Source organism: Alexandromys fortis, unplaced genomic scaffold (genome assembly GCF_014885135.2).
Source record: "Alexandromys fortis isolate MF-2015 unplaced genomic scaffold, M_Fortis_MF-2015_v1.1 scaffold_9, whole genome shotgun sequence".
NCBI classification, from domain to species: Eukaryota; Metazoa; Chordata; class Mammalia; order Rodentia; family Cricetidae; genus Alexandromys; species Alexandromys fortis.
The window spans coordinates 13,076,643-13,103,762 of record NW_026067892.1 but is presented as its reverse complement, the minus strand read 5'-3'; the positions used below and the strand labels follow the sequence as shown (position 1 = coordinate 13,103,762).

Here is a 27,120-nt window from a genome sequence, read left to right as displayed (position 1 = left end):
ATTTTTATCTCATGAAGTCTATAGAAATAAATTCCAGATGGATTAAATCTCATTGTAAAATGAAAACTATAAATATTGGATGGAAATACGGAATGTGTCCTGAGCATGTGGGGGATGGGCAACTTTCTCTGAAGCAAGACCCCAAACCCAGAAACGATTGACTGACAGACTTTTCTATATGAAGCCTTCACTTTTCTGTGTGGCAAATTGTGTCATGAACATACCAGTTGGAAAAAAAAGAGAAAAAATAAAAACCTGGTACAGGCAAGAAATAGAAGGGTAGATATTGAGAAGGAAGAACTGAAGGTGTATTTATCTGGAAAAGACTGAGCATCTAAAAATTACTAAGACCAATAGCGTGCACAAGCAAGGAACACGCAACAAACTTTTGAGCAGGTTTTCCTGACACTATGAATTAAGGCCTTAAAACATGTAAGTTTGAACTTCAGAATTTAAGGAAAGTTTCCGATGATGCTGAGAGTCATAAATGAGTAAGTTACTAAATAGACATTCTACTGGGTGATAATATGAGGCACCGACAATTTAAAGAATCAAGTTCTCTTAAGTTCATCTGTAGACCATCTTTCATTGTGTTATTAATAAGATCCTTTTTGCATGTATATATTGTGTGTACCATGCATGCGTGTGTGTGTTCAAAAGTGTGAGCATGTGTGAAAGACATCACAGTTATCGGACGTCTTCCTTAGTTGCTTTACACATTTTATTGACTAAAGCAGGATCTTGCCAGGAACCCAGCACTAGCGAATTCAGTCAGTCCAGCCAGCCAGTTTTCTTGTTTCTGCCTCCCAGCACTGGGATTACCAATTGCCTGCCATAGAGGAAGGCATGTTCATGTATCCCAGGGATTCAAATTTTGCTTCTCGCTCTTATAGGGCAAGTGCCTTACTCACTGGACCATCCCCCAGCTCTAAGACATTAATTTCTAGTGACTACTATTGATTTTAACAACAAGTCTTGCATTCTAGTGACTACTTCTTTTGCTAGAATATTTTCTAATGAAATAAGCACAAGAAAATAGCCGGAACGTGTTTTTAACAGACAAATGAGAGAGTGATTTCAGTAATACTTAACTACATTACACAGTTACAATAGGCAAGAGAATTTGGTTCTGTCATATGAACAGACATGCCAAAAATTTGAATGGAATAAAATCAATAAATATGCTGAACTATGTAAGGGATTTGACTACATGATAAATCACAGGCCAAAGAAGTAGAATATTATGAATAGTTTAGGTTTTGTAAAATATTAAATTGGATCTTTACTTCAATCCATATGTTGAAAATACTTCCAGATGGATCAAGTGATTAAAGATTTAAAGTAAAAGAGAGAGAGAGAGAATGATGCTTTTGTACTTAAAATGGCAAGAATGACTTTTTAGTAAGACATAAAGCAAGGATGCAGAGGGGAGTCACACAGCGGCTCATGGAAAATTACACATCATAAGAGCATCCTAAGCAAAGAAAGCTGAACAACAAACTAGGTCAATAGAAAAATAAAACAATTAACTGGGTGCATGGGCTTGCAAGAAGTATACCTAAACATGAGTTTTTCAAGGGAACAAACAGCTCTCACAAATAAGAAAAAAAAATGTAAAATGTCACTGAAAACCAAAAACATAAGCAAAGGACTTAGCATATGATTCAATGCAGAGAGAATCAAGTCGTGAAATAAAACCACAATCAAATGCCATTTGTCAAACGAAACCTGAACCGTAAGCAAGAATTTTTCACATGTTGTACAGAAAAGGAGGCCACATGTCTTTGCCTGCACTGCAGTAGGAGGAGGCTGGGAGAAGTAGGTGCCACTCCCCATGGGCAGTGAGGGTCCACACCTGTTCTCTTTGGTGACAGAGATGAAAATTAGTATCTGTGATCGGACCTAGCAACTCACAGTCTAAGCAACCACCCTATGATTGTACGTGAAAGCCGGCAGTCCCTGGAGTAAGAGATAAACAATGGGAGTGTGATACCCAATCAAGTTTACAAAGACTGAGTGATCTAAAATCATTGGTAGGAAAAAAAAACCACTTAGAGATTTTGTTCAAATTAAGGATGGATGTAACTTTGTGTGTTGCTGTTTTGTGTTATCAACATCTTCCTTTGAAAAATAACTCATTTTAAAGATGATAGACGTTTCCGTCTCAACTTTTATGGCTTTATGAAAGATTTATTTATCGTTATTAAGTGTATGATTTTTCGTTTTGCCTGCATGTTGCATGGGCACCATATGCATGCAGTACCTGTGGAAGCCAGAAGAGGGTGTCAGATCCCATGGTACTGCAGTTGCAGATGGTTGCTGGGAACCAGGCCTGGTCCTCCACAAGGGTAGGAAGGGCTCTTAGTAGATGAGTCATCTCTTCATCTCTTATGCTTTTTGCAGTTTAGGTTTTAGAAATTGACAATTTTTTTCCATACATTATAAAAAAAAAGCAATTACCAAGGAAATCTTGCTACTGCATAAATTTTACAAGAATCTTCTCTTCTGTATAGAAACATTGATATAATTTTATGAAGAAAGTAGCAATCATTTCTTTTTAGCCCAAGAAAACAAAGGCCTTACCATTGTAACCAAGAAAACAAGAAAAAAAAATCCCATAAAACACTTGATAAATCAAGGACTTAGACCATATCCAATTCTGCTTGCCTCATGGAGTATTGAATACACCAGAAATGAAATCACGAATAGATCTATAATAGCCCAGAAAAATCAAACTGACTAAAGGATACACTTGGTCCCCATTGACAAACATCACAGAGACGGTGTTGTAATTACTAGTCTGACAAATCCTTACCCTCTGACATTTGTGGAGCCACCAAAACAAACCAGACAGCAATGTAGCTTTCAATTACATAGCAAACCGCATTTTCTGAAGAGAGGCTGAGAACTGAATGGGGCCTCGGGGGGAGCAGGCTTCTGAAAGAATCGATGTGTTTATTTCCAAGTCCGTTTTCACAGCTCATGTATTTCACAGCTGAGTATGGAGTCATTCTTGATTTTGTCAAATATGTGCTGAATGTACAATGGGTTGTGGTGCATGATCTAACAGGTCATATGCAAATCTGACCAAACCATGGAGCCAAACAAAAATCCCTAAGCCAACCATATGTCAGATACCATATAGACTTTGTATCCAATGAAGAGTCTGGGCCAAGGAAAATTGGAACTATAAGGCAAATATGTTTTCTCGGTGGAGACGATGCTCAGTTCCTGCCAATCATGTGGCTGGAAAATTCAGATGGCTGTGGTTCTGGTGCCTTGGGGGTTGTTCCTACCTTCTGGCGAAGAGTGCTGCTCTCTATTACTTAAGGGTTCCCACGTGACCTGAGTGACAGCTGATAGCAGGGTCAAAAGCTGAAATTATGTCATCAGGTGTCTCGATTTCAACTGATTCAGATGAATAGTGGGTTTGACTGGTTTATCTATTTTATCTATTTATTTTGTTTACAGTGTTCTGTCTGCATGTGTGCCTGCAGGCCAGAAGAGGGCACCAGATTTCATTACAGATGGTTGAGAGCCACCATGTGGTTGCTGGGAATTGAACTCAGGACCTCTGGAAGAACAATCAGTGCTCTTAACCTCTGAGCCATCTCTCCAGCCCCTGACTGGTTATCTAAGTCAAAGCGTTTTATAGATGACATGCTTGCTCTCGTCCTGATTGTTCTAGATGTGTCACAGATGCAACACGCACGTTCTGCAAGAATTCACTGGCTCTTCTGCTCAAGTACCCATGGCAGAATCAGACGCACCTATGACCCTTTCTTTCTGTGCTTGCTTCTTCTTCCTAAATAGCCCTCAGTTTTGCAAGGTGTTTCTGTGGTTGTTTCTCCTCCTCCTTTCTCCTGCTATGGATAAATCCAGGGTTTTGTAGAAGAACAAAACTGAGTGAACAAACACATAATACAAAGGGAATTTATTTGATTGCCTTATGAAACACAGGCTGGAGGCTGGGCAGGTCAGCCATGGTTACCTGCCCACTAGAGAGCCAGAAAACTGACAGCTAGTCAGGACATGAGGCTCAATGTCTCAGGAGTTGCAAGGTGCTGCTGGAGGCCTAGCTAGGCATTTCCTTGAGACTCCCTGCTCGTCAGTCTATGTTGGAGGGATGAAGATGCTGGGTTTCTGTGTTGGTGAGGGATAATGACAGTACTAACAGCAACATAATAGATGCAATTCCTGCAAAGAATACAGGCAAGCAGGCAAAAGCTGTCTGCTTTTTTTTTTCAGACATATTTTTACGTGGGCTGCTACCCCAGTGAAGGTGTTGCTTACTCTAGGAGGGTCTTCCCTGTCCCCTTATCCTTTCAGGAAGTAATCTCCCAGAGGGAACCTACTTAGTTGACTCCAGATCCAATCACACATGTCTAAATAACAAAATCAAAGTCTCTAAGATATTTGTAGACATGCTAGTCTGGACCCAATGCTTCAGCTACATTCCACGTCATGGCAAGCTGCCTCTACCCTTCACCAAGAAGCTACCATAGCAAACTTCCTTAAATCTGACACTGTTTTCTACACCATGTCCTGGTAAGCAGAGTTTTTTATTTCTTTGTGTTTTGTTATTGGGGTAAACTCATGTGTAATTGCCTTCTTCTCCCGTGGACAGTCCTAGTGCCCAAGGGAAGAAAGAAACTCAGCAGCCATTCTGCCATCCTGGAACAGAGTCCTCCAGTTTATGAAGTTTGCATTGGATCACCAATGACAGGGAAGATAAAGCAGAAAAGGGGCTGGGACTGCTTACTTATCACAGACCTCAGCTACAGTTTCTGGAGAAGCAACAAGTCCATGAACTCTGGAAGTTTCCTCTTCTTGAGTCTTGGATAAGCTGTACATTTCCTCCAGTGTTCACGAATCTTGCAACTTCTACTTAGACAGCCTTGGCTTTGCCTGCTCACTGACTCCTGATCCCTACAAACATTTTGCTTTGCTTTTCCGACAGTATTTCTACTCAAGGTTTACCAGATTGTTGGCACCCAACATTACAGGGGAACTTTGGGTGACTGTCCAAGCAACCTGATATCCCTGTCACTAGGTAACATTTTGCCCTTCTGGGGTCTTTGAAGGAGTTAAAGGCTAAATCGTTAAAGTCATAGCTTTCCTTAGTTGTGATAGAAAGAAAATTAGGTATAAAACCTTAGATTCACCAACGTAAGATAGAAAATAGAGTATTTTCTCTAATTTTCCAAGTACAAATAGACTGTATATTGTTACTATAATTCTTACTTAGTAATGTCAGCCAGCCAATAAGGAAGTAGGATGTGTAGAAAATGAGGTAACAAGCTATGAGTCACACAGTGAAGCATAAATAAGAATTACAGGTTAATTTAAATGTAAGAGTTAGCTAGTAACAAGCCTGAGCTTTTGGCCAGGCATTTATAATTAATGCAAGTCTCGGTGTGTTTATTTGGGAACTAGTGGATAGGAGAAAAATGTCTAACAAGGAAACTTCCAAGTAAGTTCCAGTTTGGTTTCTTTACATTTTGCCACCAAAACAAGTGACAACTTCAGCAAGAGTCTTACCATATAGTTATGGTGGGCAGCCAAGAGCAATGGCAGTAGCTTGTATTGCTTGGTGGAGTTCTGCAACCTTCATGATTAATGTCCCACAGGGAAGCATCCCCTCTCACCCACTGGGATTTTCATAGTTTTCACTTAAAAGCCAAATTTATCTTTATTTCCTTCCTAACATTTTGACAAATCAAAATTTCTTATTTGATAATTTTATAGTGTCTAGCTTACCTACAATAAAAATTTGAAGATCAACAGTGTCTGTGTTGCTCATCTCTGTCTATTGGAAAGCACATTAGAAACTGCTCACACATTCATTTCTAGTATATCATGTTTATTACGCTCATGTATACAATAATTCTTTGATAATATGAGAATCACACTTTATAGTTATATTTATGAATATATTAATGTGTTATCCTTGCTTGTGCAGTTTCTAATGTGAACTGTTATTTTTTTTTCCTTAAGAGCATTTATTCCTTGGCTGGGTGGTGGTAGCATATGCCTTTAAACCCAGCCTTTGGAGGCAGACATAAGAGGATTTCTGTGAGTTTGAGGCCAACCTGGTTTACAGAGCAAGTTCTATGAAAGCCAGGGATACACAGAGAAACCCCGCCTCAAAAAAGAAAGAAAGAAAGAAAGAAAGAAAGAAAGAAAGAAAGAAAGGAAGGAAGGAAGGAAGGAAGGAAGGAGGAAGGAAGGAAGGAAGGAAGGAAGGAATGATGAAGAATGAATAAAGGAAAGAAAGAAAGAAGAAAGGAAAGAAAGAAAGAAAGAAAGAAAGAAAGAAAGAAAGAAGAGAAAGGAAAGAAAGAAAGAAAGAAAGAAGAAAGGAAAGAAAGAAAGAAAGAAAGGAAGGAAAGAAAGAAAGAAGAAAGGAAAGAGAAAAAGAAAGAAAGAAAGAAAGAAAGAAAGAAAGAAAGAAAGAAAGAAAGGGGAAGAGGAGGAAGGGAGGGAAGGAGAGGAAGAGGGAGGAAGGAAGAAGCAATGGGCATCTACTCCCACCTATCTACTCTACTCCTGCATGTAACCACAGAAAAGATCCAATCACAGCGACTGCAGGTTTTCCCACTCTAGTCATTCCCAGTCCGCTGCCTTTTCTTCACGGCCTCCTTGCATTTCCCTGGTGATGAGAGAACCATCACCTACCAAGCACTCCTCATGTTTTCACAGTATCAGAACCAGTCCCTCTGTCCCAGTGGTTCTGGTTGTCTGTCATTCACAGAATACACGAGTCCCATCTTATCTACCTGAGTGAAGCTCCCCTTTCTTGACTCCCCTCTCACTATCCCATTGAGGAGCCATCGCCATCATCATCTGCTTCCTCCCAAACTTCTATGTATCTACATATGTACCTAGGCTCATCACATACAGATTCAAATCCTCTCCCAAATCCTTTTCTTCCCTTCCCTTCTATTGATTTTGTCAGTAGATGTCTTCTTTTCCCGGTCAGTTCAGTTCAATATAGGCACTCCTCTATGGTTAACTTCCTTCTTATACCTGTTGGAGTCTAACAACCCTAATCCTGTTTCACAGTTCTCAGAGTTGCCTTACTTTCTCGGAGTCTGTAAGTCACACATCTGTTGCCAAGATTTCAGGTGTACAAACAAGCATAAAGGTCAGGGTGAAATGATCTCAAACCCTACTCTGCTAATGCGCTCATTAACAGCAACTTGGTGGGAATGATTTTGTGAATTGTTGAAGATAAATGATAGCTGGAAAGACAGAGAAAAGTGAGATAACGCATTACTATTTTTAAAGACAAAATTGCATCAGACCACAAGAATTAGAAAAAAAAAGTATGACTTAAATTTGTATTCTAAATAACTCCAGCGCTCAATCTTATCAATACCCCCTATCTGAACACAAATAAAACCTCATTGGCAAAAACGAAAAATGTCTTAAAACTCTGTGCATTTGAAGCTGGGACTAATGGTGTGCCCCTGTGGCAAATGAAAGTTTAGACCTCATTTTATTCATGACCTATGTCCTGCGGACACTGTCACGTTACATAAAGAATGCATTTATTCTTTCCGAATGTTCAATGGCACCAACAAATATCTTTGAAGATAGATTCTTTATGAGCCATTGACCACTGTTTGAGGAACGCAAAAGTGAGTAAGACATTGGCAGCGAGGAGATTTATATGAGCGCTCTCTCAAAGCAGCCGCTGTGACGCCGCAAGCTCTACTCTGCGCTACCCATCTTCGTTCCCAGAAAGGACTCCCTTTGGTCCTCTCTGGGTTTTGTATCGAATCTGAAGCTCCTGGCTTTGCTTCCATCGTGCCCTTTGAAACATAAGAGAGGAGGCAAACAGGAAAGGAGATCTGAGGAGGCTGCTTTGAAAGAGATGAAAGTTGTTTGTTTTTTGAAAACACATTTTTGTAGGTGGATGGCAGTTGATTTCCGGAGGATGGCCACTGTTGGGACCCCACATATTGTGGAATCTCATCTTAGGCCCATCATGATTTGGACAATCATCTGTAGTCTTCTTTTCAAAGGATATAGCTCTTCTGGAGGAGGCTTCTGTCTGAACTCAGTCATGTTTCCGCAGGCAGAGTCAAAAGACTATTTATGTGAAAACATTGTGGAAGGCTTGAAAGCATCACCCACACCTTCAGAGAGCCCAAAGTGAGCTCCTGGGAGATTTCCAGGTTAGAAGATGCTATTTGGTCATAGGTGAGTGAGCAGTGGAATTTATTTTCTTAGAAAGGGGTACAAACATCGAAAGCAAGACCATTGTGACCATCAGAGCCCAGGAATCTCAATCGTAACAAAACAATCTTATTTGAGGATTACAGTTTCTTTCAGAATGCTCTCCAATAACTTTGCATAACACTTACAACCATACTTAAGGACCTTGTGGGAAAGAAGCCTTAAAGGAAACACAACTTTAGGGAACATGTCAGGCTAGGTAAGGCAGGTGCCTATCTATGCGCTCCAGGTAAGTACATTCAACTATATGTTGTTAAATTGGATATAAGAAAACAAACCACTGACTACTGTTAATTTTGCTTGGGAGTGAGTCAACAGGAGAAAAAAAATGGTTGGTGTTCCAGAGTAAATCTGGCTTCTTAGTAAATTATCAAATTATACAATATGGAACGCACATGTATCTCCAGCTCTGATGTACACATGACCTTATGGACTGAGCACTTGTGACACTGCTTCAGAGTAATTTGGATTTTGAAATTGTATACCTGCTTGTAAAACAGCACCTGCCAAAAGAAACCGGCCATGGACTCTTTGTGTTCACTGATCTTCCATAGAAGACTGAATATCCAGGAGCGGATCCATTTATTATACTATACGTGACATCTCCTGGGTGACAGCCACATTCATCAAAGCTCCAGCCCTTGCAAAGGGATAATGTTCAGGAAATATTTGAGCAGCTATCAGAGAATTCATTCTTGCCCCGTGGCTCTTCTCAAACTTAATTTTAAAAAACCTCCTTTCTATCAGTCTTCCAAAGAATACAAATTTCTTGTCTCCAACTTCTTGGAGAAGCCAAAGCAAACATCAACTGTTATAACTTCTATTTTTTTAAGCTACAGATCCCTCAAAGGGACTCTTTGTTTTAGCGTCATGCTTTGACTTCCTGTCAGGGGTAGCCTTCTAAGGAGTTTACCGTTCAGACTCCATTTTCTAGGTTTATTTTGAGTGCTGGGCTCCCAAAGTATTGAATTTAGAGTACAATATTGTATTTCCTTAGCTTTTGGAAGGCTGGGAAACGGTAGTTAAAAGAAAGGTCCCCTGGTCATAACCCAGTAAAGAGCAAATTCAAGATAACAATGGCCTGTGTACAAAGACAATTTTAGAAAACAGAACAAAATTAAGCACCTTGAGCATTTTACTGTCACATCCTGTCTCTAGTGTCCTTGAAATATTCTTATCTATGGTGGGAAAGTTTAGGCAATAATTTCATATTTTTACATCCACTTCTACAACTGCTCCGGAAGCAAGTTAAAAAAAAATAAGAAAGTGAACAGCAAGGCAAGGGGTTTATATGAGGCCAAGCCTTCTGAGTTTGAATACGCAGCTTTGTGTAGCTGTGTTCCATCAGTGAGTAGGTGTGAACACAAGAAAAATGGAAGTATATTTGCCTCCCCTATTGATCTCAGGTTTGACTGCTGTCTTCCTAATTGGGTCCAAATGAACCCCATAGAAGTGATGACCACAGTAGCTAGGGAAATGGCTCCATCCGTTAAGGGCTACCCTGCAAACAAAGGGACCTGAGTTTCTATTACCAGATTCATGTAATGACAAGGCAAAACAGTGCACATCTGTAACCCCAAAGCTTGGGTCAGGGGTGATAATAGGTGGATACTTGGAGGTCATTGGTTAGTTAGTCTAGTTGGGTAGATTAACTTGAAGTGCTGTGAGAGATCCTGTCTCAAAATATAAGATGGCGGGCAATGAAGGAGGATGCCTGATTTTGACCTCAAGCCATTACACACACACACACACACACACACACGCTTGTGCATACACAAGTGCACAAATCTGCATTAATATACACCATGCATGCACACATGTATCTGCATACAGATAACAACTCCTCTATGGGGACAATCAGAGTGGGGTTATAGTCTCTGTCCTTAAATTGCTAACCAGTTTGCTCTCAACAGCCTCCACCTCCTAGAGTATTCTAACGCTACCCAAAAAATGAGAAGCAAAAGAATTGGTTGACTCGTGCACATTTGTTCAAAGAAAACTCTTGCCATTGTTTCTGTGGTCCTGGGATTAATTAGGTCAGAACATTTTCTTTTGATTGTCCCCCTTGTCTGCATTTCATTAAGGTGGAAAAAGAAATAGCACGAATTTCCCCTCCTTCACTTGCTAAAGCCTTCACCACATTTGTAGGACAATTAAGAGCATCAAGAGCACATGAGATGGACACCGTACCAGGAAGTAGGCAGAACTCTGGTGACTGATGTTGGGATGACATGATCTTCTACGGCACAAGTACCCCGTCTCGCCCAGTCTTCCTACATAGGCACTTAAAGTTATCCTCATGGAAACAGGAAATGGAGGCTTCCATTCCCAGACTTCATTTGCATAAAACGAAACACCAACTGCCTTGTCTTTGCTTTGCCACCATGTTCTTCGGACGCTTCTGCAGGAGTCCTGGGGTCCGCCTCATTCTGCTCCCTGCTTCCTGAAGTTTTCCCCTCAACTTCCTCAGGCTTATCTCTCATCAGACTGGCCTAAGTCTTTCTGTGAAAGCTCAATTGGTAACCTTGGGAAGTCAGCATCCAAAAGGAATTCATTACCGCATTGGGGTGACATTGGCTTTCATGGAAATGTACGCTCTGAAACAAACCACCGGCTTTGGAAATTAATTCATTACTCTTTCTTTTGGTGGGGAGGGGGAATAAAATGCCACGCATAAAAAGACCTCTTGTGTGGGTATCCTGTGTGACCTGTCTGTCATGAAAGCACTGGGACAGTCGCCTGTGTGGGAGCCTGGAACATGGATGCTTTCATGCTGACTTTCAGGAGAACAAGGGGAATCATGAAATGCTCGAAATTATTCTCCTGTGGGTCTGTTTAAATCAGAATCTCATTGTCTCTGAGTGTGCACCCGGGAGATGTGGTAGGCAGTGCAGAGAGGGGAGGCGGGGTTCCCAAGCTCTCTGTACAGTTTGGTAGGTAACGGCAACGACACTTCTGAAGTCTCCCTCTCGGCCACTCCGCTCACTGTCTGAGCAGGAGCCGGCACCACTTGTTTCTTCTCAAGCTGACAGAAGACTTACCGATGGCCCCAGGATTTGAAGGTTAACAAAATACCTTCAATGACTTTTTTTAAAAAAAAAAAAATGTTGAAGCACTATAGTAAAGTTACTTTTATTAATGCCTAAGATTAATGTGTCTAGCCTTCCAGAGAGTTTATTTGGCAAAGGCACTTGCTGACAGACCTGATGACCTGAGTTCGATCCCCAGAACCCACATGGTAGAAGGGGAGACTTGACTCCTGCAAGTTGTCCTTTGGCCTCTACCTACTTGCTGTGATGCCTGCACACACACACACACACACACACACACACCACTAAATACTTGGTAAAGTCAAAAAAAATTGTATGTCTAATAGCCATGATTAAACATTATAATTATGTCATATTTACCTTGCAGTTTACTTATTCAAAAGAAGGTGGGGAATTTATTTTAGTATTGAAATGTATGTATATGCATGTCTGTATGGGCACATGCATATGAGTGTAGGTGCCTGCTGTGACCAGAAGAGGGAGCTGGATCCCCTGAAACTGGGGTTACAGGTACCCATGAAGCATTATGTGGCTGCTGGGAACAAACCCAGGTCCTCTGGAAGAGTAGTAAGCACTCGTCACTATTCCGTGTTTTTCTTTTTTCTCTCTCTCCCTCCCTCCCTCCTCTCCTCCTTTCATTTCTTCCTCCTTTCTTACTATATGGAAGTCTTAGTGATGCGCATGTGGGCACCCTTACCGAGGTGTACAGGTGGAGGTCAGGGGACAGCTTTGTGAAGTCATTTGTCTTCTTCCACCTTCGTTTGGTTCAGGAATCAAATTCAGATCACCAGGCTTCTGCTGCAAGCAACACTATACCATTTGGGCCACCCCATACTTTCTCTTCACAGAAACATACAAATTATTGAGAGATTAAGTGAAAACTTTTGTCCTCCACAATTGTATTCCCCTTTCTCCCACCCCGGAGACAAGCGTCCTCAGAAATTTGGAATGGGCTCTCTCAGTCCCTGCCCACAGTCCCTGTCCACCTTTAAAATGTAGTATCTAAAAAACACACAATTCCACTCCTGTGTTTGGTTGTTAGGATTCCATCTTCCATTCTTTCAGAATCCTGGCAAGCTCCGTGAAGTCCTATTCATTTCCCTTCCTCAGTTCGGTGGCCTCTAGTTAAAGGGTGAGGTAATGGGTAAGAAATAACAAAACTTAGTTTTGGCTGGGGGCCTACCATAAAGGTGTAAAAGCTGAGCTTTCCAAAAAGTCTTTGCTTTTTGATATAAGTATGCAGGAACCTCAGATTCGATCCTGTGCCCAGTTCTTTGACCCCAAAGAGAGCTAATTGCCTAAGCCTCCTGTCCCTCACTTTGTGGGATCAGACTGGTTGGTGGCGTCTACAAGTCACACTTACGTAGGCCACCTTCAGCTACACTGTAACAGAACAAGAGTATAAACCTGTATTGGATCAGGACAGTTTCCTTCATGTCTGTCTTTAAATGCAGCCAAGTGGTCATAACTGGTGGCATGTTTCTTTCTTTGATTTGGGGTATTTTTTAAAAATGATATTATCCTAACATGTTGTTCCGAAACTTACTTCCTAAATATTTTGTTTGCCCCCCCCCCCGCCCGTCTACCATGATACCTATGTAGTTGTGTGTGTATGTGGGGGGGGGGTGTGGCTAATGACTGAACACACTTCATGAATACTTCGAAGGTACACTACCACAGAACTCTATCCCCAGCCCTCTGTTTATCTTTTGAGACATTTCACCAAGCTGAGCAGCCTGTCCTTGAATTCATTCGGTAGCTCAGGCCTGCCTTGTTACATTCCTTCCGCCTCATCTTTTCTAGTAGCTGGCATTACAGCCTACAGAAGCAGACCTGGCTAGATCATATACTACTAAATTTAGTCTTATGAGCCATTTCACTTCTTATTAAATATTTTTAGGTTATCCAACTTTTCACAGTTATCTCTTATACTGCCACAGGATCCTGCTCACTTGCACAGACGAGTTTCTTTGAAACACACACATACAGTGTAGGCTCTGATTGACAGTTTTGAGGTTCTTGCTCGCTGCCAAGTGGCTCTTTATTAATAGTAATTGTGTGTCTTTATGGAATATGATAAGATGTTTGAGGACATGTTTGTGATGTATAATGATCAACTCGATATACTTATGTCTTCCTTTATCTTCTATATGTATCATTTATCTGCAAAGAGACTATTCAGTCAAGATCCTCTCTCCCAGATCTTTTGAATTACTCAATATAACACTATTAACTGAATCATCCCCCTCTTAATGGGATTTCACATATTATCCTGCCTGTCTGTCTGTGGCGTTGTTCCCGTCAGTCATTCCCGCCAAGTGGATTTCTAAAAGTCAAATTATTTGTGAATCATCATCTGTCTGTACTTGTGTATAAATATTCATAGGAGAATAATGGTAGTTTCCGGGCATCTTTATACTGGGTCAAATTTTCTTGTTTTTCTTACTTCATTCTTTAAGATTGGGATGGGAGCTATAATGAGAATTACCTAAAAATGATTTTTGTTGGGACCTAATGGAGTCCTGGCCTTCCTACTCACCTCCCCTGTCAGTGACCTTTCTTGCCCTTGTTGGTCTGGGTTTCTGAGAAACTTGCAAGTTCCTTACTCTCAGAGTTGTTTACCAACCCTGCTTCCTGAGTTTGCATTGCCTTGGCTCTAACCCGAGGATTCGGCTAGCAGGTCTCCATTCTGTTGATCCACCAGTCTGGGTTAGGTATAAAACCCCCTTGGTGATGTACAATAAAGGGCTTCTGATTCTGCAACATCCAGAGTGCGGGTTTTATTCATTCTGATGTCCTTCGCTTGGACTTGGCATTCGGGCTGCGCTGGCGAGGCAGATTTTGACTTTCACAAAGCTTCACAGTGTACCCTTTGGAGGTAAAATCCTACACTGTGAAATTTTTGACCTTTGGGGCCAAGTCATTCTTGCTGGTAGGCTGTCGTGTGCCTTACACAAGATGGAGTGGCCTCAACTGACTAAATACCGGTAGCGTATGTCTGTGCATGTGTGAACACCAAAAGTCACTCCAGGCATCGCCAAATGTTCCCGTGGGGTGTATGGCACAAAATAACCCCAGGCTTATCATTCTAGATGGATACACTGAAATAGAGACTGAACTCACACAGTCTTCTGGTCCAACAGTTGGATGCACAACAAAGATGCAATGGTATTTAACTGAAAGACGGTAGGCAACGTGAAGTTATGTAGATCAATCTATGCACACAACACAAATGAAGACCGGCATTTTCTTACAGAGGCTATTTTCCATTACAGTCAATTAAATTTCTCAAGCAGAATGCAATTACCGTTTAAAAGATAAACCTGGGAGAAATAGAGCCTATAATTTGTTATAGGAAAACCATGTTTGAGGCTGGGCTTACAAATTTCAATTTTCTTCCTCTTTCTCTCCTTCCCAACCTCCACATTCTTTCTGCAAAGACCTAAGGGAGGCAGCGAGGCAGACAGATAAAGGTAACCACACACAATAAAACTTGGCGTTGGAACAGAGAGTCGATCTGGGAGTGAAGAGAAAAACACTCACTGAAGGACCCGAACACTGCTAGAAGAAAGCTATAAATTAGCACTCTGCCCTTTCATGACCGGTCGGCAAAAGGAAACCTAGTCAGTCACTGTCCTCAGGGACCACCTGTCAGAGGCAATGCTGCTAGTCCCGAGAGCTAGGTCGGACAGGAAGTCATCCCACTAGGCCTGACAAGTCACCCTGCACACTGTGCATCAATCAGAATCCCCCCACAAACACTGCAATAAGTTGTGCAAGACTGGATGGAGCTGTAATTGCTTTTTAAAAATACCAATTGTCATTTACAACTCTCACAAATACTTCTAAAGTCACCAAAACATTAAATGATTAAGACTTTCCTTACATAGTACTTCAAAAATAATTCTTTCAAGTGTCTATTTGACCCTCTGCAAACATTTTGACAAATTTATGTATTTTTGACCATATTCTTACAGGCTTTTAAAATTCCATGATTTGCGCTTTGACTCCCCACCCCACCCCCCCAAAAATACTCAATGGAGCCATTGTAGGGTCACCGTGGCTCGTGCTACTAACTTAATAGCGATTTATGTAACTTCATTTCCCCAGTCTGCTCAGTCGCTCACACGCTGTAAGTCTCAGGGGCACCTTATAAATTAATAATTTTTAAAAAGCCTACAATAATAGCTGTAAAACCAGCAAAACCCACACTGGGCAGGTTTCACTTTCTGTTCCAAATTGCTCGCACAGGTCTATTAGCAAGCAGAGCAATCACGCGATGCCAAGAGGCTTTGACTGCAGTACATCCTTGAGAGTCTGCAGGGTCGGTCCAGGTGAAAGAGCTAAAACTTTCACTTCCTGCCGTAATTCAGAAAGCACCGATATCCATCATCATCGTCGTCATTACTGTTGCTATCATTGCAAATAGTGAAAGCTGAGGTGCATACCTAAAGCCTGCCCCAGGGGCAGCCTGGAGCCATATCCCAGCAAGTTACTGTGTGACTGTATTAGGAGAATTTTATCCGTCATCAATAAAAAATGAGCATCGCCATTATTGTGGCAGTTTCCACAGTGATGGCTGTTTCTGCTATTACATCTCTTAGTCAAAGGGTGATTCGCTTCCCCCATTATATGGTGTCAACTCATCCACCTTTCCGACACCAAAACACAATGCACACGGACGTTTCTCTAGTGAAGCCGTATTCCCATGAAGTCAGGGCCACCGCCACAGCGCTACTAAATCGTGAGCAGAAAGTAAAAGTAGATTTCATTTTTTAAAAAATATAATAAACCAATAACAGCACTGAAATACTTCCATTCCTTTATCCATAAAGGAATAGGGTTGAAATGGATTGGATAAAATACATATTTTACAGAGTGGGCCTGGGATCCTTAGTGGCAGAATTCTGCCACACCAATGCGCTAGATGCTACGCTGGATGTGCTGTTTGGAACCCCAATAAAGTAAAAATTAAAAAATAACAACTAAGGCGTAGTCCTTTAAGATCAAAGATTTGGAAGAGAAACAAGAGAATTTATTTATTTATCTATCTATTTATTATTTATTTATTTCACAGCCCTGATGAACATCCTTGGTTTTCCGCAATTAGTTTGGGTCAACATATCTTTTATCTCTGAACAAAACACAATCAGTGGCAAAGCATCTCTTATCTATAAATAAACCCTTACCAAACACGTGGGACTTCTGAGTCAGAAAAATACAGAGATTGTTGTGATAATAATTAACAAATTACTCTTTGATGTATGAAGGAGAGATAAGCATATCAAAGACAGAACATTTATTTAAGTGCTTTTTTTTTTGCTGTTGCCAGAGTCTAATAAAGATTAAGATTCTTAAGAAATAAATCCTTGACGAATAAATTTGGATAAATAGATGAATGTAAAAATGATAATTACACTTAAATTTAAGGAAAGACAAATCATTGCCTTTAGCAAATATAAGAGAGATATCTTGGAATCTGGCATATTTCCAGGTATAGGTTTTAATGAATAGTATATATACTTGTTTTATAATATTATTTTTGAATAATTAATTTATTCTATGGTATGTCTATTGGGCTAAGCAATCTTTTAGGCAGAGAGTTGTGTTGCAAGACATATTTCAATGATCCACTACCTCCCATGATTGGGTACACAGCTGAGAACCATGAAGGCCATACAGCTTGGTGTAAAGAAAGCAGAACAGAGCCGACTTCTTAATTCCACTCATCAGGCCACCCGATGAACCATATTAAATGCATTGACGTGACACACTCCCATGCCTCTCTGAAGCCAAAGATCCAACAATAATCCCACAATCCCATTTTACCCATCTTTTGTCTCTGAACCTCCAAAGCATCCTTGCTTTCCAATGGTTCTGTTCTTTAGTCCTTAAGTGGAGTCTCCATAGAAACTCAAAATCATGCTCATACTTAATTTTCAGATGGCAATCATGATCCCTGCTCACATCATGTCTCACCTTCTAGGTTTTATACCTTCACATTAAGTTTAACAAAAAGCCATAAAGAACAAAAGCAGCCATTGCCTCTAAGCTGGGAGAAACCACACAGAGAAGACAATACAGGGAACCTTCAGAAAGGTATCTCTGCCTGGGATGTGAAGAACATTCCCCAAAAGACAGTTGTAAATTCAGGGGCATCAGCCAGGACTTTGTAGGTAAGTCTTAGATGAAAGGTAGACTTACCAAGAGTAAAAGAAAATTTATAAAAACTAAAAATTTTAGAACTACGGATGATGCATAGGCATTTATCTGGCCAAGAGACAAGAGGCCCTGCATGGAAAGAAAGGCTATTTCTAGATAGAACCTTCAAACATTATTCCATCAGTTGCATGGGATTGTGGGCTGTTGGAATATAAATTCAAGATGGGACATCATGAAAAATGCAACTAGAAGGACAGTGGAATCTTGGAGGCTGAAGGTAGAATCAATCCAAGGGCTCAGTTCTCTTCCTGAGGTACTGTTCTTTTCTAAGATAACGCAAATCTTTTGGAGAGTCTGGGAGGATACAGAGTGTGTTAAATTACTACAAACTAAATAAGTAAATTTTATAGATCTGCAGACATTTCTTCTTTTTTGCTATCCAGATGCCCAGGGATGATTGGAGCAAATAGCAAGCAAATAAATTCAGAGGGAATTAATTAATTAGCAAACTGCTTGTAGTTCAACATCAGAATTAACAATACTTGCTACAAACATCTTTCAAGTTGATTATTGCAGTTTATAACCAGAAAGCATAAATGCAAAGTCAATGGACCTTGGGAGTCCATTCTAACAGTTTTGTAATTTGATTATTAGAGCCTGACTCTTTTCTGTGTACCAGGGACTAGCAGAAAGGGTAGTATTTCTGAAGACAAAAATTCAGTCTCGGCCCATAGTGCAATATTTCTGTTTTCGAAGCTTACTTCCTAGCAAACCAGGAGGGTGTTCATTAAGGGTATCTCAGACATGACTCAAATTCTAAGCAGGTATGGTCGTGTGCGGCTGTAGTCCTAGAGCTAGGGGGATAGAGGCAGAGGCATCAGGAGTCCCAGATGAGTCCCAACTACAGGGAATCTGAAGCTAGCCTGGGATGTGTGAGACCCTGTCTTGAAACAACCAAATAAGTGAAATTCAAGGTTCTGGAAAATGCACTGGAGTAGTTCGGGAAGTTAGCAGGAGATTAAAAAACAAAAAAATGATGCCACGATGAGAAAGATGAGGCACACAGAAATACTAATTTGAGAAGTACAAGAAGTAGGGCTTATTAAAGGTATAAGCGACTACAGATGTCCCTGTGTAACACCGCGGCTGAAGCTCATTAGAGCATGATGTAATGTACATTTGATTCTTTGGCTAAAAATACAGCCAGCATACACGGATTTGAGGCTCTGGAAGATTTTAATTAAAAAAAAAATGTTGCTCCAGTCCTGTAATTATTGAGACTGCTGACCAGTGCTGTTTAAAACTCTTTGTAGTTTGGGTTCATCATCATTTTGGATAAAAATAGGGAAATGGCATATACTGCCTCTTAAGAAGCAGAGACCCTTGCATCATCTGGCCTAATTAACTGGTTAGAAGAGACATCCATTAAAAATGGGAGCTAGCACTTCAGGGCCCATTATCATCACCCTGTGAAGCTGCTCTTCTCAGCTGACTGATTTCTCTCTGTCTGCGCTTGAGGATCCTACCCCATAATCTGAAGGAAGCCTCTACCCAAATATCCTTCTCTCTGTAGTCCTCTTGGTAGTAATGGCAGTCTGCTAATGGGTTATGTAATGAACTTTAGTCTCCAGAAGGTTTTGTCATATGGTTGGGCTTGGGGTTTACAGCTTTTTTACAGTTGGCTCCATCAAAATTGAGCACTATATAATCTGTTGTGCATTCTCTTCCCGACAACACACTGTAATTAAAACTGTTGGATTTTTAAACATTGGTTCCATAAAACACTAATCTCCAAAACCAGAGCAAAAAGAGAAACCAAAAAAATAAAATAAAATAAAAATTAAAGTAAAAAGCACTCATCACCCATCAATATTCCTTGAAGACCAAAGGAGAAAGGTTGGTTTCCAGGGAAATGTTTGCACGCTGCATGTTGACTTAGTGTTTCAAGGTAAACACTTCCAATGTCCAGAGCTTGGCTTTTCAGGAAGAGCATATTGTTTGGGAGCTTCCAATCATAAATGAGCCATTGCTCTCTGCTTAATTAGAATTATCAACTTGCCTGATAAAGAGTGTTTTTATTTTACTTTGTAGAATATAGTAATGTGCCAAGAAATGCCACTATCTTTAAATATGTAATCGAAAAATGTTATATCACAATTTTGGAATCCACTGCATTAATTTTCTCAAAATTTGTTTTGAAACAAGTCCATTTTGGCAGGCAATTTGAGGGTCTTGGCTACCATTCCAAGATTGGTTTCCCCAGCTGTAGGACTGGAGATGGCAGTGAGGATTCCTTATTTTTATTCCAATTTGTCTCATGGTGAGCAAATAATTTTTACTCAGTTGCCAGAGATATTAGAAACTTCTTTATTAAGAGAATTAACGACTTTTTACCAGGTCTAGGAGCATAAGAGTATTCGTATTCATAATTTTCAATGAAATAGTAACCATCTGTTAAAACAGCCATGATAATGCAGAATTTACACTATCCCCATACAAATAATCCCTTTACCACAGAGATAAGTGACAAGATATATTGTGTGCTTCAAACATTGAAATGAGGTTCACCAGGACAAATTTTTGTAAAAACACACACACACACACACACACACACAAAAAGAGAAATCACAAACAAAATGATGGGCATGGGAGAATCCACTCAGCCAGGTTCTCAGCCTCAGATTAACAACTAATTCATACCCAGAAAGATTAAGAATCAATAGGAACCACTCCACATAAATGTATGTAAAGGAAGCAAATCACAGCAGAGGCAAGACAAGCTAACACACACACACACAAACATCAACAATGGAAATTAAAAACTGTAGTGACTAAATAAAAACGCATGAATTCTATGAAACCACCACACATATGAGGCAAGCAAAATTACAGGAAAAGAATTCAGGAATGAGCCAGTTCTGCCGATGATGTAATACAGAACACATGACAAAGAACAGAAGATGGGATCCATACTGGACATGCAAGAGAAGCTATGGAAGAAACATGAGGAAGATCTGAGGGCCCCGGGGAGAATAGAAAGTCATGGGAAAGAACTCCAGGATTCAAGCACATCCAATTGAGTTGCCCCAGAGTGAACAACTCACAACAGTGTTTGAATCCTGAGTGGTACACAGAAAATAATGCATCAAATCAGAAGCAAAGTGTTAAATAGAGTTGAAAAAACCTTAAAACCTAGAAGAAAAGTAAATGATAAAAACTTCCAGGGAATTCCCTTTAGCAGTAGACATCCAGAACGCTATGAAGCTGGGAAGTTGGGTGTCAGGTACTGAGCACAGTGGCTGTGGAGCAAAATTTTAGGTCCAGTTAGATTGTAAAGAGGAAAGAAAAGATGAGATTTTTTTTGAACATGTACCAAGTAAGAGTGCTCGTACAAACACTCAGCTCAAAGAATAGCTTTTTGTCAAGAAGAAACATGAACTCAGATGTCGACAGAATGTCACTAAATATAACGATCCATTGACTGCTAAAACAATGTGCTATTTTTCCTGGTTTTAAATGTAAGATTATAGCTTTAATTGAAAATAAGGGAGCTTGAGAAAATTAATGCAAAGAAGGATTTTTTTTATAAACTCTATATTGTACAGGACAGAAAAATGTCACACACATGAGAATTTCTTAGACAGTGTTACTAACTGTATTGTTTGGTTTAATTCAGAGTAGCTACTGAAACAATATGATGAGGGCTTCTAAGCCAATAGAGTAAAATAAAAGACACCATTGAACATTCTATTAACTTAAATCATAATAGGAGATGAAAAATGGGTAGGATATAGAGAACTCAAAATCAGATGATAGGAATAAAACTAAATACAATTTTCAGGCTGGGTAGCACATGCCTGCATTCCCAAAACTCAGGAGGCAGAGGCAGGGGATAATTGTATATGTGAAACCAGCAAGGTCTACATGCTACACAGAAATTTCCGAGCCAGCTAAATTTTATCCTTACCAGACCCATAAAAAAACTGAACAGATCAAATAAAGATAAGAGATCAAGCTTACACCAAGCAATACAGTTGCTCTCTTATGTTCATTAGCCAAAATTCAAAAGAAACTATTTTAGCAGACTGGGACTATGCATCTAGAAAAGGATGCCATATAAGAACCAAGAGAAAAATATAATTCAGCATTTTTTTACATCTGACCAATAATTATTGAGAATAGAATTGAAACAAATAATAATAAAAAGAATAAAGCTCACAAGATGTGCATCAGAATCTTTGCCTCCAGGAAGCTGGACTACACATATACTGAGTCTTTGTCTAAATCAAAATCTGGCAGAACGGAAAGGTCAAACTTTGCAAGCAGAGAATCATAATGGAACAGTTTAACTCGACTGTCAGGAACAGCACCAGCCAAACAGCCAGAAGTAAGACAGCTAAGATATGCCTATTTTGAATGAAGTACAAACTCAGAAAAAGTCTGAGAGGAAGGGAAAAGCACAGAGGGAAAGGAGGGAGGGGGAGGGAGAAGACTGGAGGGAGCTGAGGGGGAAGAAAGGATGGAAAGGGGAGGAAGACATGAATTTATAACAAAAAAATAGAAAGCATACTTTCATTCCAAACGCTCAGGAAATGTTCCTTGCATTAATACATCCCACATTGTTTGACTCTTGAAAATTAAATTAAATTAGTAATCCAAGAGTAAATAGATGCTTTCTATTAGAATGTTTGAAATTTAGGAAAGCATGTCTAAATTGCTTGTAGAAATCTAAAAATATTTAGAGTTGAACAACTACAGATGCAATAAGTAATGATGAGAAATATTTAACTGGCGTTTTGTTTAGAAAGAGATTAGAGTCTTGCATGCTTTCATTAAAAAACCAAGAATATTTGAAAAGAATGGATTTAGCTTTCAAATCAAGTAAGAAATACCAACAAAGTCTTAAATATTATAGAGAAAAAAATCTCCACAAATAAGATAAATATTAACTTAAAATGAGTAAGAAAATCAAATTAAAGAAACCAAACTAAATATTCTTCTTTAAGGACCTAATAAATAATCATATTCCCCAAAGGAATGACTAAGAAAAACCAAGGAATTAAAAACACTATGAACAAACATGATATAATCACAGATATATTCATTCTTTGAGGCCATAAAGGAACATTGTAACTAAAAGTAAATAATTGAAAACTTAGTGAAATACAATATTACTATCTTTTTATATTTTTATTTTTGAGACAGAGTCTGACTGTGCAGCCTTGACTGGCCTGGCGATCACTAAAAATACAATATTCCGAATGAAAATTCCCAAATCAAAACTGAGAAACTGCAACAAATGGCCTTTAAAGGAATTTAGTCTATAATCAAAATTATTGTTCTCATTTTTTACTTTCCAATGAAATGAACTCCAAGACTTGACTATTGTTGGGGTTTGTTTTGTTCAAACTTTTAAAATCCAGTAAATACAAAATATTTACCCAAACAAAAAAATGGGGATAACTGCCAATGTTTCTTTTTATGAGGCAAGAAATAACCTTGAAATTAGAATCAGACAAGAACACACATAAAAACATAAAAATTATGAGTGCAGACAGAAAGTTTGCAGATAAAACCCTAGAGCAACATGAGCAGGCAGTTCACAGAGACTTAGAAGCATGTAGACTTTACTAAAATTTAAGCAAAAACACATAATTAAAACACAAGGATCAAGAACATTGAGAGGTGCTCAATGGTAAAAAGTGACTACTGGACTTGCAGGGGGCCTGGAGTTTGGTTCTCATTTGGGGTTCTTCACAACTGCCTGTAGCTCGAGCTTTCATGGGTCTGATGCCCTCTTCTGACTTCCACAGGCACCTGCAGTCATACAAAATCACTATTTGCATAAAAGTTTGAAAACATCAAGGAATGTAGTTGGAGGCTATTCCCGGCTGTTTAGACCTGAAATAATCACTCAGAAACTATATTATTTGCAACACTGGTCAATAGGTTAAGCGTGTTTCTGGCTAACTCTTATATATTAAATTAACCCATTTATATTAATCCGTGTATTGCCACATGGCTGTTGCCTACCCGCATCTGTCTCCTAAAGGCAGCTACATGTCTTCTCGTTGGCTCCACCTTCTTTCTCCCAGCATTTCATTTAGTTTTCCTGCCTAACTCTATTCTGCCCTATCACAGGCCAAAGCTGATTCTTTATTCATTTACCAATAAAAGCAACACATATACAGAAGGACTTCCCACACCAGAGGAGTATTTTTTGATAATATGAAATGATGGTAAAAACAGGAAGAAACAAGATTTCCATCTTCGGTGGGAAAGTTGTGACTTGCTCCAACTGCAAACATCTTGTTCAGAAATTGGGCAATATCTAATACGATTGAAGCAATGAGCCCTTAATGATGTTCAGAATTCTCTGAGGCATGCAATCAAAAACTGAAGCTTGTAAAACTGCACAATTAATGTGGACAGCTTGGAAGCTGCAACACTGTGTGTGTGTGTGTTTGTGTGTATTTGTGTGTGTGTGTGTGTGTGTGTGTGTGTGTATTAACGGCAGGACTCTATGTGTGTGAATGTGTGAGTATATAAACTGCAGGACTGTGTGTGGTACTGAAGCACTGATTATATAACAACAAAAGTACAAGCACAGAACTCCCATAAGGAAAACAAGCAAGTACCTTTAAAATGAGTGCTTACCTTTATAATGAAACTGATGTGTGCAGAACTTTGTAACAGGGCTGGAAGTTCATATTGCAGTGTTAAAAAAAAGTCACATACTTAAAGATAAGTGGAAAAGTACAAAATGATATAACCGACTTACACACAAAAATAAAAGCACAAAGCCCACTCAGGTGGTTTAGAGACCCCCCACACATAGTCATAGCCTATAAACAGCTCAAGTAATTAATATTGATAACAGCAGATAGGACCTGAAGCAATATGCCTGCAGGGAAACATGAATATGCAGAATGTGCATTCTGGGTAAAAAGAATACCTTGTAGGACAAAAAAAACAAAGTAACGTGAACTATGCTAAATATGTGGATTGGTGACCATAAGCAGGAAGCACCACATGTGAAAACATTGATTGCGGGTAAAGTCAAGCATGTTCAGCATTAAGTGTGCAGGTCAGAAGAGAGGGCTCCATTTCCCTGAACTGAAGAACCATCTGGAAGATTTAGAAAACAAAACAGCAGGTTAAGTCCACAGAAAACTGGAGGATCACTGCGGAAGAAGGGGCAGCAAGACTGTAAGAGCCAGAAACTGTCTTCCCGACACAACAGGGCAGTTGTGTATATAAATACAAAGCAGATGTGGGCACAAAATTCATGCACGAGCTCAAGCCAGTCCGAATTCCAGTTTGGAGGAGGGAGGGATGCGTGATGTGCCTCTGTAGCTAAGGAGCTATTGGTAACTAAGGGCAGTTGAAAGAGGGAGCGTCAGCTTTTTAAAGAATGTACCCCATGGTAAGTTGACTACACTCTTGTGGAAGACCACATATCCAGGAATATAGAATTATACAATTGATTTGAGTTTTTTATAAAAACCAAAGAGGACATAAAGTTGGGTGGGTAGAGCAGTGGGCTGGGCAAAGCTGGAGCAGGGGGGCGATTGTGAGTGAGCAAAACGCAGTGAACAAAATTCTCAAAGAGCTAATAAAATTTTAAGTACAAGGAAACAAAGAATACAAAAGTAAAACATTTAATAGGACTGCTTAAAAGAAAAACACTTTTCAACTCATTAGCTGAGAATATCAAAAGAGCAAACAATAACAGTTTGATGTACTTAGGAAAATAGACCTCGAAATGCTGAGCAAAATACCAGCAACAACCCCAGTTGTGCGATTAGTCGGCTTAGAACCATTTAATCTCAAGATAATTCAAAAGCGACAGGAGGGCGGTAGAGATTTGCAAGTGAATATGGTGGATAAAGTCTGTAATGCAGTTAGGGAAGTCAAGGCAGGAAGATTGGGGTAAGATGGAGACAAACCCCAACTACCTAGTTGCTTTAGACCAGCCTGAATTACAGTTTAAGCACCTATCTAAAGAAAACATGGGAGGAAAGAAGGGAGAGAAAGAGGGAGGAAGGGAGGGAGGCAGGGAGGGAGGAAGAAGGTGAGGCCAGAGCAAAGGAAGGAATCATATTTTGGACTGCCATGCCTTCTTAAGCTGGCATGATGCACACAAAAATACCCAATCAGCCACACTATAATTAAGACAATCTTCCAATGTTGTGTTGCAAACACACATTACCCACAGATATTTAATAAAAACGCACTTATTTATGTGCTATCCTAAAAGAGGCTATGGGTCACATTCTTTCACCCTACTGTAGGGTAGTATAATTGATGCAGACTGGACTGAGTCCAGTAAGTTGAAGACATTAAATGCATCAAAAGAACCTTAACTTGCAATGATTTCGGTTTGTGATGTGTTTTCCAGGATGCAAACCTCACGTTAAGTCAAGAAGTGAGATCTTTCAGTGTTCACACAGGGCGAAATGGCTCCAGAAACAAATGTGAGATGCTAAAGCACGAAGCCTGTGTTTATAGAGAATGGAGATGATCTGTAGGCATCTCAGTAGGCGCCGACAACTGATTTTATAGTATTCTCTTTCTGTGCTAGGCTAAATAGCACCCCATGGGCGATGTGTGCAATTATCCCATAGCCCAGGAATGTGATTCACTGTGAAGCCAAAGGGACTAACAGACATGATCATCTTATGAATCTAAAGTTTGGGACATTATTTTTCTGCATGCTGGTTGGGTCAACATCATCATAAAGGTTGTTATCTGAAGAAGATGGGAGTCTCAGTGTGGAGATAAGACAACAAAGATGGAGCTTGGAGGGACCTAGTGTACAAAGCAAGGCATGCTAGTAACCTCTAGTACGGGGGAAAGGAAGGAATCATAGAGCATGTCTCTATAATAGTCCAATTTGGACTTCTGGCCCCCAGCACTGTTAAGATCGCAAACCCATGCAGTTTTAAACTACAATCTGTTGGAGAAATTTAAAGAGAGCTGCACTAAAGTAGGAACACTTTACCATTTATAATAAGAGATCTTGACAAGTAGAGCCGGGATGGATGTGCCTTAGTTTTAAAAGACATCTGTATACATACAATGAAAATATCCCCATGGGTAAGCATTAGACAATTTTCCTCCGAAATCATAAGCAAAACAAGGATGTTCATTATTCCTTTCTGTATTTAATGTCGTATTGGAAATTCTACCAAATGCCAGAATGCAGGAAGACATGGATGATGAAAATCTTGGAGGGGAATAAAGGGAAGCTCCACTATTTGCAGATGGCACAATTACGAATAAAGATCTAGAAGAACTGGTAATGAATATTGAAGTGGAGATGGGAATTCAGCAAGTCAGAAGGATAGGAAACTCTTTGAAGAGCTTTTTTTTTTTTTTTCCATCGCCGTTTCAGTCAAAAGTGAGGCTGGAACATTTGGTTATGTCAAAAGCTAAAGCCGTGCCCAGAAGAAGAAGAGGGCGTGTCGAGATGTAGGGATAAGCCCTCCCCTTGGGGGCGGGCTGCCCTCGGGCGTATGTTTACTGATAAATTGGGCGGGCAGAGGCTGCGCGGCCCTTCCTGTCTCCGCCGGGTACTCCGCTGGAACCTTGGTTTCGTGAGTCTGGTTTTGTTATTAAACTTGTTCAAATATCTATTATCATTGGTGCTCATTAATTCAAC

At 39.9% G+C, this 27,120-nt stretch overlaps 1 protein-coding gene across 1 annotated transcript in view; it reads right to left on the bottom strand.

Moving 5' to 3' along the window:
* The window catches only part of Cdk1 (cyclin dependent kinase 1), a 1,182,536-nt gene that overhangs the window by 721,471 nt on the left and 433,945 nt on the right, over positions 1-27,120 (bottom strand). The window lies entirely within an intron of this gene.